Source organism: Neovison vison, chromosome 11, assembly GCF_020171115.1.
Source record: "Neovison vison isolate M4711 chromosome 11, ASM_NN_V1, whole genome shotgun sequence".
In the NCBI taxonomy this organism is placed as follows: domain Eukaryota; kingdom Metazoa; phylum Chordata; class Mammalia; order Carnivora; family Mustelidae; genus Neogale; species Neogale vison.
Genome location: NC_058101.1, coordinates 109277402 through 109292838, shown reverse-complemented (window position 1 = coordinate 109292838; position 15437 = coordinate 109277402). Strand labels below are relative to the sequence as shown.

Genomic DNA, 15437 nt, shown 5'->3' with positions numbered 1-15437 from the left:
AGTTCCCACTGTTAGAGGAAATAAATGCAGTGCCTTATTTTTACCCACAAAAAAAATTTCACACTGTGCTTCCTTCATCAGTCTCTCCCCTGGATATTTCTCTGTGATTTGCCTTTGAGGACTTTTCCCCGCTAGCTCCAAAACCTTAGTAGTCACCCTCAAAAATACAGATTTGTTTCTTCTTTTCCCACCACTCCCTTTAAATTCTTTTGTTGCTCTCCCAGATAAAGTTGCAGTTATCAGCAAATGGTATTTATTTCTATTTATTTACTGTTCATTTCTATTCTATTTCTATTTATTTCTATTTACTTCTATTTATTTTTATTTATTTATTTCTATTTACTGAGCAAGGCATCTCTTATCATAGACCAAGCTTACATCTCTCCCTTGTGTTAAGACCTAAATGTAGAGGGTTTTAGGTAGCAAATGAGGATTAGACTTGGAAATCACAATGACAATGGCCTGGAGAGCAATGGGGGGAGCGCAAAAGAACAAAATAATCACCAACACCAACTGAAAATCAGGATCTTCAACCCCAGTTGTAACAACAAATTCAACTAAGAGATAATACAAAAAGAGAGGGAAAGAAATAAAAAGACGATACTGCTGCCCAAGACTTACCCATGACTAATTAACTCAAATTTCTGGGGTGGGATCTGAACACTGGATATTTCAAAGCTCTGTGTCAGTCCACTGTGGGGCCAGAGTGGAGGAACCCCCAACCCAGTGCATTCTAAGCCAAGTGGGCACAACAGGGAGGGTTAGCGCAAAAGCAGAGGTGATGGTTGGAATGGAGGAAAAACCAGATGTGTCCCTCTTGCTGGTCTTCCCAAGGAGATGTATTTGTCCATGGAGGTATTTGCAGGGAATCCGTTCTCTGAGCAACACTGGTGATAGTCAACAGCCCATGCAGCTCAGGGACAGGAATGAAGCAGTGAAGGAAGCTCCTCATGAACATGGCGCCCAAACTAGTCTCCATCCTCTCCGGATCTGGGTACAGACCAACTCTATTCAGATTTTCTCTGGACTCATGGGCGTCTTAAAGGACAAGCTTCTAGCAGCTTGTTCATCATCACCCCCTCTCAATTCAGAGGATTCCTAATGCTCCAAACTCCCTGGATGGGCAAGGCCCAATTTGTCCCCTACCTTAATGGGGCAGGAAGGTTCCCACCCTGGAAAAGCAAGGGGAGACAGAGCTGGGCCCAAGGGAGAGTGAGCAGAAGAACCATCCCGAGCTGAAGGGTTCAGGGCAGAAGGGTAAGTCAGATGCTAACTGATTTCTGTGGCTTCAAGAGCACCTTGCCCTCAAGTAACAAGCAGGAGGGCCCCACATCCAACACAAATGACCTAACAGAATTTTAAAGCAATAGAAATTTCAAGCCACTGTACAGGAAACTCCCTACAGAGGGCCTACACAGTCCTCTCTTTCTTGAGCTCCACTCAGTCACTTTCAGTAGCAAAAATCTTTCTTCTAAAACCTGATGAGAGGTAGATCAACTTCCTGCTCATTTGGAGTTCAAAGTTAGCTGGAAAAATGGACCTTCATCACAAGCTGGACTCACCTAGATAGCCTTACAGGGACCAACCGTAAATGGACAGCAAAGCACTGCAGCAGAGAGCAAAGAAGTGGACCCAAGAAGCACATTCAAGCATACGTACATAAACTTGGTCTGATTAATTTAGAGCCACAGTAAAAAAAAAATCCTAAAATGTTCTGTGGTAGCCCTTCACTATCAATCTTCATTAGCTAACCACTCATTCAGTGTCCTCACATCCCCTAATGTTGCACCAAGAAGGGACAGTGACTAATGTGGTAGACCATACCCTGGCGTCTTCCCATTGCTCCTTTGCCTCCCTACTTGTAACCAGCCAAGTGCCCCCTCCCAAGTAGACACTATAATTCCCAGGCTCCCTCAAAGCTGGGTGAGCTCCATGCACTAGAACTGATAGGACTTGAAGGGATGTGTCAACTTCGGGGCCACCTTGTTCAGGAGACAGCCACCTACACCACTGGCTGAGACATGGGGACAAGGGGAGCCACCTGGTCAGGGGAGGAAGAAGGCCACACCTCCCTTAGCCAGGACTACTCTGGCCTCTGAATTATGATCTTAGGACCACTGTTCTCGGGTGTCCTTGTCACAGGAGACCAATCTAGCCTGATTAATTTCAGCAAGAAACAGAGAACCCATTTTCTAGCCCTGACTCAAATATTTAATTTGTTTGGGTCAAGCAACTTAACCTTCCCCTTTTACAGTTTCCTCTGTTATAAACTGGGGACAAAAGCACCTGCTCAATCTTACTAATAACAAGGAGCAAATGTAGTATCAAAGTACAGATGCTGTGGCAAAGTTATTTGAGACAGCCTCTGTGAATGAGTAGGATTCACATTTTAACTGCAATGCACACACTTGTGAAAAATACTGCCCCCGAACGAAACTCAGGTAGATTCGAGTTCTACCTGAATACTACTGTTTCTGATAAGCTAAAATGCCAGTTCAGCATGGGGATGAAGCAGAAATATTTTAAATATATCAAAGGCTTACAAGTAGGATTTATATGCACAGACATTAGCATGCCCATTAAAACTGGTAACCATGATAAACCTTAAACCAACTCACCCAAAAAAGGACTCAAACAAAATCAGAAATGAAAGCGAAGAAATAACAACTGACACCAAAGTAATATAAAGGACAGTAGGGGAATGTTATTTTAAAAAGTATATGCCAAAAGAACGGGACAACTTAGAAGAAATGGATAAGTTCTTAGAAACAATTTCCCAAAACTGAATCAGGAGGAAATAGAAAATTGGAATAGACTGATTATTAGCAATAAAATGGAATCCGTAATGAAAAAACTCCAAACAAACAAAGTCCAGGGCCAAATAGCTTCACAGATGAGTTCTACCCAACATTTAAAGAAGAGTTAGTACCTATTCTTCTCAAAATACTCCAAAACACAGAAGGAAAACTTGCAAATTCATTCCGTGAGGCCAGATTATCCTGATATCAGACAGCGATGCTACAAAAAAAGAAAACTACCGGCTAATATTTCTGATGAACCCAGACACAAAAATCCTCAACAAAATATTAGCAAACCTGGGGCACCTGGGTGGCCCAGTCAGTTAAGCGTCTGGCTTCAGCTCAGGTCATGATCCCAGGGTCCTGGGATGGAGCCCCATATGGGCTTCCTGCTCAGTAGGGAGCCTGCTTCTCCCTCTCCAGCTCCCCTGTGCTTATGTTCCCTCTCCTGCTATCGCTCTGTCATAAATAAATAAAAATCCTTAAAAAAAAAAATTAGCAAACTTGATCCAACTTTACATTTAAAAAAATCTTCCACCACAACCAAGTGGGATTTATTCCTGGGATGCAAGAGCAGTTCAACATTCACAAAATCAACATGACATATCACATCAACAAGAGAAAGGATTAAAACCATATGATCATTTCAACAGATGCAGAAAAGGCATTTGACAAAATACAACATCCATTCATGACAAAAACCCTTAAAGTAGGTTTAGAAGGAACACACATCAACATAATAAAGGGCATATATGAAAAACCACATCTAACATCATACTCAATAGGGAAAAACTGGGAGATTTTCCTCTAAAATCGGGAATAAGACAAGGTTGTCCAATCTCACCACTTTTATTCAACATAGTAGTGGAAGTCCTAGCCACAGCAATCAGACAAGAAATAAAAGGCATCCAAACTGGGAAAGAAGTAAAATTTTCACTATTTGCAGAGGGCATTATACTACATACAGAAAACCCTTAAAGACTCCTACAAAACACCACTAGAACTCATAAATTAGTTCAGGAAGGTCACAGGATACAAAATCAGTATCCAGAAATCTGCTACATTTCTATACACTAACAATGAAGCAGCAAAAAGAGAAAATAACAATCTCATATGCAATTGTACCAAAAATAAAATTCCTAGGAATAAACTTAACCAAGGAGGTAAAAAACCTGCACTCTGAAAACTATCAGACACAGACAAAGGAAAGTGAAGATGACACAAAAAAATGGAAGGATATTCCACGCTCATGGATTGGCAGAACAAATATTGTTAAAATGTCCATATTACCCAAAGCAATCCAAAAATTTAATGCAATCCCTATCAAAATACCAACAGCATTTTTCACATAACAAGAACCAACAATCCTAAAATTTGTGTGGAACCACAAAGACCTTGAATAGTCAAAGCAATCCTGAAAAAGAACAAAACTGGAGATATCACAATCTGAGATATCAAGATACACTACAAAGTTGTAGTGATCGAAAAGAGTAGGATACTAGCACACAATAGACACACATACCAACAGAACAGAATACAGAATCCAGAAAAACCCATATGGTCAATCTTCAACAAAGGAAGCAAGAGTAGGCAATGAGAAAAAGACAGTGTCTTCAACAAATGGTGTTGGGAAAACTAGACAGCTATAGTCAAAAGAATGAAAGTGGACCACTTTCTTATACCAAACACAAAGATAAATTCAAAATGGATTAGGACCTAAATGTAAGACCTAAAACCATAAAAATCCTAGAAGAAAGTATAGGCAGTAATTTCTCTGACATTGGCCATAGCAACATTTTTCTAGAAATGTCTCTGAAGGGTAACAATGCCAAAAAAAAAAAAAAAAAAGCTTCCATCCAGGAAAGGAAATAATCAACAACAAAGAAAGAAAACATACTTTCTTCCATCCAGGAAAGGAAATAATCAACAACAAAGAAAGACAACATACTCAATGGGAGAAGACAATCTTCTCAATGGGAGAAGATACTTGCAAGTGACATATCCGATAAGGGGTTAATATCCAAGATATAGACCAACAACTCAACACCAAAAATCCAAAGAATCCAATTAAAAATGGGCAGACGACATGAACAGACATTTCTCCAAAGACAACATACAGAGGGCCAACAGACACATGAAAAGATGCTCAACATCACTCATCAGAGAAAAGCAAAATCAAAACCACAAGGTAACAGGTCACACCTGTCAGAGTGGCTAAAATCAACACACGAGAAACAACAAGTGTTGGAAAGGATATGGGGGGGAAAAGGAACCCTCAGGCACTGTTGGTGGGAATGCAAACTGGAATAACCACTGTGGCAAACAGTATGGAGTTTCTTTAAAAAAAAAATTTTTTTAATAGAATTAGCATATGATCTAGTAATTTCACTAGTGGGTATTTACCCAAAGAATACAAAAACAGTCATTTGAAAAGACACATGCAGCCTTATGTTTACTTGCAGCATTATTTAATTCTAAGACATGGAAGCAAACCAAGTGTCCACTGATAGATGAATAGATTTTTTAAAAAAAAGAGGTGATTTTATATAGATAGGTACATACACACACACAGGAATATTAGCCATAAAAAAAGAATGAGCTCTTGCCATTGCAACAACAGGGGTGGGTCTAGAAGGTATCATGCTAAGTGAAGTAAGTCAGAGAAAGAAAATACCGGTATCATTTCACTCGAATGTGGAATTTAAGAAACAAAACAAACGAACAAATCTGGGGAGGGTGGTGGAGGAGACAAACCAAGAAAGAAACTCTTAACTACAGGGAATTGATGGTCACCGGAGGGGAGGTGGGTAGAGGGATGGGGGATAGTACACTTACCATGAAAAGCACTCAGTAATACCATTGTTGAATCGCTACATTGTACAGCTGAAACTAATGTAACACTGTATGTTAACTATACTGGAATTAAAAATTTTAAATAAGGGACGCCTGGGTGGCTCAGTTGAATACGCTGCTGCCTTCGGCTCAGGTCATGATCCCAGGGTCCTGGGATCGAGTCCCGCATCGGGCTCCTTGCTCGGTGGGGAGCCTGCTTCTCTCTCTGCCTGCGGCTCCGCCTGCTTGTGTTCTCCTGTGCGCTCTCTCTCTCTCTCTCTCTCGCTCTCTGACAAATAAATAAATAAATAAAATCTTAAAAAAAAAATTTTAAATGAAAACGTGTGACCAGGAGAGACAAGGGAGGTGGCTCCGTGTGATGTCAAGACAGCCAAACACGCTTCCGATCACATCTCACCAGGTAAGAGCAGTGTGTTCCTGAGTAGGGAGGCAGGATCCAGACCTCTCTGAGGCTTCTCTCAGGCATGGCCACTTATGGCACCTTAGGGAGATCCTAGAAATGGCTAGGGCTTGTTAAGTTGCTTTATGATAAATAGAAAAAGACTTGTTCTTCTTCCAAGCTGACCCATCTCCATGGTCTTGGAGGTTGGAGAGCGGCTACATTTCAGTGAACTCAGCCTTCTCTTGCCCCTAAATCATCAGCTGTTGTGCTGAAAACTACCTTACAACCTCACACAGGGCCCTGTCCCAAACTTAAAGTACCTAAGACACTATTATCAATAATGCAGTTGTATCTGATACTTTCTGGGCTTCCTAATTCTGGAGAGAAACCACTACCTGTCAATAAATCAGCCAGAATTCCTTCTCTGCAAACTGAGATATTTTTCTATTCCAAATAACAAGCTAAGTGAATTCTCTATCCCATCTCCCTTCCATGGAGTAAATAAATAAATGAGTGAAAGAAAGACAACAACAGTAACAAAAACAAAACAAAACAAAAAACACCAAGAAAGCTGCAAGCAGCAAGCATTACAGAGACAGGCTGGAGGTGAGGGCTTCCAGCCCAGTACTCCAAGCAACTGACAGCACCAAATGAAAGGCTAGAAGACAATGGCCAAGCATCAAGGGATTTACAAGAACAATGATGCATCCTTCAATTACATTCTTTTGCTAAACTAATCTTCCAGTTTGTGTAATGTTGGAGTGAAATCCATATTACAATTCCCAGAAAACAAAGCCAACAGACACCCTAGAATTTGCTTAGAGGACCTCAACACTGACACTGTTGTTAACTGGCAAGGGCCCCTTTGCCTTAAAAGGGACATTTGAATGTGTGCTGACGGATGTTAACTAGGTTTTCTGAGATGATCATTTCACTACATATCTCAAATCATATAGCACACCTGAGACTAACATATGTCAATATCTCAATTTTTTAAGGGCAGTGAAAGAGATCCTTGTGGTTAGGAAACAGCCCTCTACCTTGACTACTATGGAAGATACATGAACCTGCACATGATAAAACTGCAGAGAAATATACCACACACACACACACACACACACGCACACATGCACACAATACTGGTGAAATCTGAATGAGCTTGGTGGACGGCATCAATACGAGTTTCCTGCTTGTGAGATCATGCTATAATTTTACAAGACGTTGCCACTGGAAGAAGCTGGGTGAAGGGTACACAGGAACTCTCCGTATATTTCTTACAACCGCAGTGCATCTATAATTACCTCAAAACAGAAGTTTAATTAAAATAGCATTCATAGGGTCATCTGGACGGTACAGTTGCTTAAGCATCCAACTCTTAATTTTGACTCGAGTCACCCGCACAGAGTCTGCTTGACACTCTCCCTCTCCCTCTGCCCTTCCGCCCCCTCATACTCTAAATAAATAAAATCTTTCTAAAAACTTTTTAATAAAATAGCACTACTAATACACAAAGGGCAATACAGGCAGGTCACCTGGTAAGCACAACACGAAGGGAAAGACAGAGCATGATCTCCACCCTCTCTCCAGGAGTACACTACTCTCTCACTTCCCACCCCCCCCAAGAACCCCCCCCACCTCCCGCCAGAAACGGTCCGGCCCCTCTCGCCTCACTCAGCTAGTCTTCTCCATCCCTCCGGCTCGAGTGGCAGCATCACTTCTCCAGAGAGCCTTGCCCTCCCACCCGCACGGCCTCCGCAGCACTACCGCAAATCAGACATTTCTTTTTCCTGCAGTATTTATGCACTTATTTCCTGGCCAAACCAAGGAGTCAAGAATCATTGCTGTTTTGTTCCCATTTCATACCCAGCTTGGTGACAATCACCAAGCTCGGCATGCATTCACTGAAGGAACTCAGGAGGGTGGATGAGATGTGACCATCAAAAGGACAGTGATGGGCGCTGGGCTGGAGACCAAGGCAAACAGCTCCAGGCTAAGCCCAGCATCTGCACTTTCCTAAATTCTACAACTGAGTGAGATGTCTGATGCCCTATGGAGGGGAGTACTAACCTGCCTTTATCCTGGCAAAATAGCAGACTGAAATACCAAGTCAATCTATATATAAAGAAGTCTGAAGAAAAACGTACAGCAGTGCCCCAGTTTCTGATAAGCAATCTGTCCACAAAGCAACAGGCTTACAAAAGGTGCCCACGCTCTACTCTCTTGTTTATTTCCAGATACTCTGACTGTACCATAAATGATCATAATAAAACCTACCCAGGATATTAGTTTCAACAAGCACATCAGAAGGGGATTTTGAGTGAACAGGAATCCAAACCCACTAAGTTAGTTCAGTGGTTGCAACCACCTTACCCATAATCCTGTGCTCTCTAATAATGCAAATGTGGTCTCTGCAAAACACCAAGGTCCAAATTCCCTTCCTTCATAATGTGACAGAGTCCCAGACTGCTTTACCTCAAGTCTGTTAACACACCAGTCTTTTCCAATATAATTTTCTAGCCCCTACTAGAGACATCAAAGCTCTGGCCAGGCAACAAATCCAGTGACAGAAGCAACCCAGCCCTGTGTACGATCTCTCTAGATGGTAGTTACAGCATAAATAGGACAGGTTGATAATGAGAAGCGGGGGAGGGGTCAGGTGGGAGAGGCAGGTCTATGAATTCAAAACGCCTTGTCACAGTCAGGACTCAAGGCCAGTTATTCATTACAGAGATTCCCCAACAATGACTCAAGCTTCATCTTCATGGCACTTTCCAATGTTACCCCTCCCTCAGCACAACCAATTATCACGTCCAGCCCTCACCTCACTACTAAATGGCCCCTTGCAGCACGTCCTCCTCTCTGTATTTCTGGAACTGTTCTCATAGACCTGTTCGCTCTGAGATGTTACCAAAACAACTGCCAACTGCCTCAACAATTATTCCTTTTTTATTTTTTTTTAACATTTTATTTATTTATGACAGATCGAGATAGTGAGAGAGGGAACACAAGCAGGAGGAGCTGGAAAGGGAGAAGCAGGCTTCCCATGGAGCAGGGAGACTGATATGGGGCTCGATCCCAGGACACTGGGATCATGATGTGAGCTGAAGGCAGACGCTTAACTGAGCCACCCAGGCACCCCACAATTATTTCATTTTTAAGAAAGCATTTTAGCAGTGGCTGCACATCTCAAAGCACAAATGAGTTCTAGGAGTGTTTGGTTTTCAAAAGGCGCCTGCGGTTTACAAGAGTGGAGGCGGAGAAACGAGGCGCTGAGCTGCCTAAGACTTGTGGATCTCGGGACTCCATCAGAGCTCTGCCGTGGGCCGCACTCTTCAGTCTTACAGAACAGACGGACAGTCCCGTCTTCAATTCCATCACAAGCCCATCACAGCCACAGCACTAAGGACAAGACCTCAGACTGTTCCCAGTACCCAGGGGACAGAGTTTTCCAGCTCAACTGATGGCCCCACTCACAGAGGATTGGCCTAGAAGTGAGCCCATGACCCAGAACAACCCATGAAAAGACGGTTCAGCAGGGCCTTCCAGAGGTCAAGAGAGGCTCGAGGCCCTCTCAATGTTAACACTCCCAGTTACATTAATAAAGAACTGACAGGATATTTTAATACCTACATTGAACAAATTAACATTTCTAACACCCAAACACTTATGACTAATTATGCTCTTCATGAGACAGTTACAAGATTTATAAAACATATTAATTCACAGTGCACTACAGGCAGAATATCTGTTAATGAGAAACAAATTTAAATTTGGATGATGAATGCCATCTTCTTTCAATCTTGCCAGTTTGTCTCTGGGACGGAATATGTAAGCGCGGGTGCGGATAGCTAAGGGACTTAACGTAAGGCCCACGCTCCATGGCCTTGCCATCAACCCCTCCAGCAGCATCCCCAACACCACTCACACTATGCCCTGCTGGCCAACAACAGAGGACAAGAAAATTTAATTAGACGTTCTGCTTAACAAAGATGATGATAATTAGTGAGACCGCTAAGTCATTCCAGCCGCTTTAAAGAGGGAGACAGTGGTCACAAACTCCTGCTGGCGACGTTCCCAATTTGGATCTTGGATCCAGAACAACCTGTCAACATAGGACCTGTGAGGCCCAGCAAATGGGATGCAGTTTGTATCCTTAGATATCCCTCCAAGTCTCAGCTCCCCTGTCACCTGTAAACCAGAACCTATAACCCCTGCTACAATGTTTTCATGCCTCGGGACCAGAAGAGCCTAGTGTCAGGCTTTGCTGAAAATTCTTGAGAGGCTGCACCTGTGCAAAATTTACCCAAGCCTGAAAACCTCCAGGGGTTAATACAGTACTTTTCCACTTCACTTAGCAAAATGCCCCCACCTTTCTGGTTTTCATGGCCCTTCCATTCTAACAGCTTTGCTTACAACCCCTCAGCTTCTCTCTTCACTAAGAAAGTCCGGCATTTAGGGGCACCTGGGTGGCTCAGTGGGTTAAGCCACTGCCTCTGGCACAGGTCATGATCTCAGGGTCCTGGGATGGAGCCCTCCATCAGGCTCTCTGCTCAGCAGGGAGCCTGCTTCTTCCCCTCTCTCTGCCTGCCTCTCTAAATAAATAATCATCTTAAAAAAAGAAGAAGAAGAAGAAGAAAGTCCAGCATTTAATTCATTATTTTCAGATTCTCAGATGCAGAGATTTTTTTTTTTAAGATTTTATTTATTTATTTGACAGAGATCACAAGCAGGCAGAGAGGCAGGCGGGGGGGGGGGGGAGCAGGCTCCCCACTGAGCAGAGAGCCCGATGGAGGGCTCGATCCCAGGACCCTGAGATCATGACCTGAGCCCAAGGCAGAGGCTTAACCCACTGAGCCACCTAGGCACCCCAGATGCAGAGATTTCTTAACAGTGCTTTTAGGAAAAAGAAAAGCACTACATTAAATATACACATTGATCCTTTGATCCACCAGAATTCTAAGCATGTTTTTGAAAGTTAATGTCTTAGAGTGAAGATAATAAGGCAAATGCATCTATTTCAATTAGGAAGAAGTGATAGAATTAAGGCAGAAATGGCCAGACTTGGCTGACAGCAAGAGTCCTAGGAAACACATAGGGCATTTTTGACAATTACAGTACGGTAAGAAGTAGAATGAGAACCAAAAGGAAGTAAGACACAGATGTGGAACTCACTTCAGACAATACACACACACAATGTCTAGAGAAGGTTACCAATTTCCCAGAGCTCTGCAATAGAACCTTATCCAAACACTAGGTAGATTCGTAAGGCTCTCTGGTTGTACTTTTCCCTCACAATGATTTCTTAGTTCATACTAACCCAACCCACTCAGCTCATGCTTCTCTTGCATTCCATCAAATCTGCATCCCTCCTCGGAACTGTGCCTCCACTTCTCTCTTAAATTAGAGCCCTCAGTGGGGAGGTGATGAGAAGTGGCCTCTTGTGAAGAATACTTCCAGGACCTGAGGCCAGCTCCTGAGAAACAACGCAGGTCTACACAGACAATCCCGAAGAGGAAGCCCAAAGCTCTTGGAGTTTGTTCTACCTTGAAGTAATTCTTCTGAGTATGGGTGACTTGGCATTTTAGAACCTAACAAGGTCAGAGGAGAGGCAATGTGAGGCGATCTTTACCTCAGGTCATTCTGACAAATGCTAATAAAGAAACCAGCTGGACCCCATGCCCAAAAGGCAGGAGGGAGGTCACAAAGGATAGCAGCTTCTGCCCTCACTCAGTCTAGCTGCAGTCTGAGGCAAGTGGTGAAACCTTTCTGGGTCTCAGGCCCCTCTCAACCTTAAAGGGTTGACGAGATGGCCCCTACTGCCATTGCAAAAATACGCTTCTATAATTGTATGCCACGTGTCCTACACATCACCTCCCCAACAGCATTACATCTAGCACCGTCCCAACAATAAATGGGATGAGATCATTTCTAGGCTGTGAAAAGAACAAAATCTGGGTCCCTCTCTCCATAAAATGATTCATACTTTGATTTCCAAATTCTTAAAAACTAGATATGGAAGAGTACCATATCTTAAAAAAGAAGCACAAAAGAAAGGGTTTATGTCTCACTTTAAGAAGTACATTTGTGGGGCCCATTACTCAAAGAAGCAAATACCAAAATATATGAAGATACATATTGTAATAGCGATGTAGCGGGACAGATGGCAGAGGCCCTTGTGGTGAATCTAGCATAATATATAAACTTGTCAAATCACTAAGTCGTACACCCGTAACTAATGTAACATTGTGCGTCAACTAGACTCAAAAAACTGCATACATATGAAGATACATAAAATGATTTAATCAGAGTTGGACTTTAAAGATCTCCTACTTGTAACATCATCCAGTCTGGCCCCTTTACAGATAAGAAAAATTGGGCGCCTGGGTGGCTCAGTGGGTTAAGCCTCTGCCTTCGGCTCAGGTCATGATCTCAGGGTCCTGGGATCGAGTCCCGCATCGGGCTCTCTGCTCAGCAGGGAGCCTGCTTCCCTCTCTCTCTCTCTCTCTCTGCCTGCCTCTCTGTCTACTTGTGATCTCTGTCTGTCAAATAAACAAATAAAATCTTTAAAAAAAAAAAAGAAAAGAAAAATTAAGCACAGAGAGAGTAATAATTTGCTCAAGGACACCCAGCTAGTAAGAGGTAGACCAAATACTCATACCCGCCAAGAATGATTTAATTATTCCAAAAAGGTATCCAAGGAGGTTAGCAAATTCTGGGATAAGCTCCTAGTCTACGGAAGCTAATGTCAAAGAGGACAGCCAAGCCCTCCCACACAGCACTGCTCACTGCTCTCACACAAGCCAAAATGCCAGGCTGACCAGCGCAGGACACATCGGTCTTTGGCTCTCACATTCACTCATTTCCATCCATGGCAAAGGTGGCACAAGCCCCACACCCCTTCCAAACCAGGCCGGCAGCTCCAAACAGGTTACCACCTCAGATTCCGGGCCAGACTTCCCACCTCATTGCTGTTACTGTGCCACACACACTTGCCTCACCAAACCATGGGAAGCCAGTGCTGCCAGGGCCAGCCCACCAGCCAAGCAGCAGCAGCTGCCCCAAAGATATCACCCTGGGACCTCACTTCCTGTTCTGGCAATCGAGCCCACATCCGTGCCAGCCCAGGGTCTGGCCCGTCGTTTTCCAAGCTTAGAGCTGGACAGGTCCCACATAGCCAAGAAACCATCTGTTACGAAACCCTCCCTCCTCCAACTCCGCTTCGCGACAGACGGCAGGATCTGCCACCATCCCTGGTCACAGGAGCAGGAACTAGCAAGAGCCTCTGAACTGAGGCGTCCTCACAGAGGCCCCGGCCATGCTGACCCTTGTTCAGAAAGAGCGGAAGCCAACAATGTTAAACCAGACATCCTGAAATCAGCACGTCTCTTATTCTGACAGCCTTAACGATGGTTGAGGTCAGAAAAAGGCAGAGAAATACATTGAACTTTCTCAAGTCCTAGGATTTTGAACCATTTTTCCTTCTGAATGTCTGTTTTCTAATAGACGCTTTTCAATGCAAAGTCACCAGTATTAAAGACAAGGTAAGAACAATTGCACTAATAACCTACAAATATCCTGAACTTGAAACAGCATAAACTTACTTTCCAATTAAGAGCAAAATCAGAGTAAGATGGAGCGCTCTGTGAAAGCCATTCCAATACTACTATATTTAAATTCCAAGTAAACCCCAAGCAGTGACATTTGCATAATAATAGTCCTAATAACTAACACTGATTGAGCATTCACTATGTGCCAGACTGCACTAGGATCTTTACACATCTGATCTCACTAAATTCCTCCAACACCTAAATTATCATCTCCCTTCCCCCACCTTCAGTAAAGGAGGCACATGGAGGGTAACTAATTTGCCTCCCGTCACAGCAATAAAAACTGGCAGGGTTGCAGTTCAAAACCTGGGTCCATGGGACTCCAAGGCCAGTGTGTTTAACATTCCTCCACACTGCATCAGGGTCTTGGGTGTGTAGAAGCAAAAACTAAATAAAATGGCATCTGAGGAGTGCCTGGGTGGCTCAGTCAGTTATGGCGCCACCTCCGGCTCAGGTCATCATCCCAGGGTTCTGGGGCTGAGTCCCACATCTGGCTCCTTGCTCAGTGGGGAGCCTGCCGCTCTTTCTGCCTCTGCCTGCCACTCTGCCTGCTTGTGCTCGCTCTCTGTCTCTCTCTTTCTCTCTCTCTCTCTGACAAATAAATAAATTCTTAAAAAAAAAAAAAGCATTTGAAGATATTGCTTCTCATCCCTCTGCATTTTAAGAGGTTCCATGTAAACGACTGGCCTGCAAATGTACAGGCAAGGAGGGGAAACTGGCACTCGTCTGTCAAGTCTGTAGCACAAATGTCAAGTAGCTACACAGAGCCCAAGGAGCAAGTGAACCGTGTGCCCGGCAAGGTTGTATGCATGTCTGCCTCCTACTCAAAATTTTTCAAAGAAATGAGGAGCCGAGGAGATGGGAAGGAGACTCTCATTCTAAATTCTGCAAAGCATGTTGAATAAATAAGATCAGCCCCACACGGCTCAGATAAAGTCAGTCTGATTAAAATAAACTAGATCCCGCTCTCGGGGCTCACCTAGTTTGAGGCAACATGGCTAAACGCACCAAGGTCGGAATCATGGGCAAATACGGGACCCGTTATGGTGCCTCCCTCAGGAAGATGGTGAAGAAGATTGAGATAAGCCAGCATGCCGAGTACACTTGCTCCTTCTGTGGCAAAACCAAGATGAAAAGATGAGCCGTGAGGATCTGGCATTGTGGCTCCTGCATGAAAACCGTCGGTGGTGGCGCCTGGACCTACAACACCACTTCTGCTTTCGCAGTCAAGTCTGCCATCAGAAGACTGAAGGAGTTGAAAGACCACTAGAAGCGCCGCCGTTTGAAACATTGCTAGCCTATAATAAATGGGTTAATTTATGTAACAACAAAAACAAATAAACAAACAAACTAGATCCCTTACTACCTTCCTGTCTTCACCCAGCAGGCACCACGAGGCACGAACACACACACACACACACACACACACATTATTAGTATTAGCCTGTTTAAGACTTAAATTTTTAATTCCGTTTATTCGCTCACGGGGAACTGACTCAGCAAACATGTGGCTTCACTTATACTTATGTTGCTATGTTTTACCGCGGGCGTCAAGAGGGCTTTCTCATGGGTAGCGGCCCTCAGAGGTCTCCTCCGCCATCAACAGTCACAAGGCAGCCAGACTTCTGGCCGAACAACGGAGATCCCGAGGATGCAATAATACAGCCACGGACCCCTGAGCTTATGTAGTAGTGGCCACGTGCTTGGATCAGCTGCACAAGCTCAGGATGTTTCGGACAAAAATGGATACCTTTCCTTGTTGTGCCTTTTCTAACTCTTCCCAGTCAACTTCCATCT

General features: G+C 43.7%; 1 protein-coding gene and 1 pseudogene across 1 annotated transcript in view; one reads left to right on the top strand and one right to left on the bottom strand.

Moving 5' to 3' along the window:
* TSPAN5 (tetraspanin 5) overlaps window positions 1-15437 on the bottom strand; it is a 176183-nt gene that overhangs the window by 119791 nt on the left and 40955 nt on the right. The window lies entirely within an intron of this gene.
* Window positions 14635-14968, top strand: LOC122889366 (annotated as a pseudogene).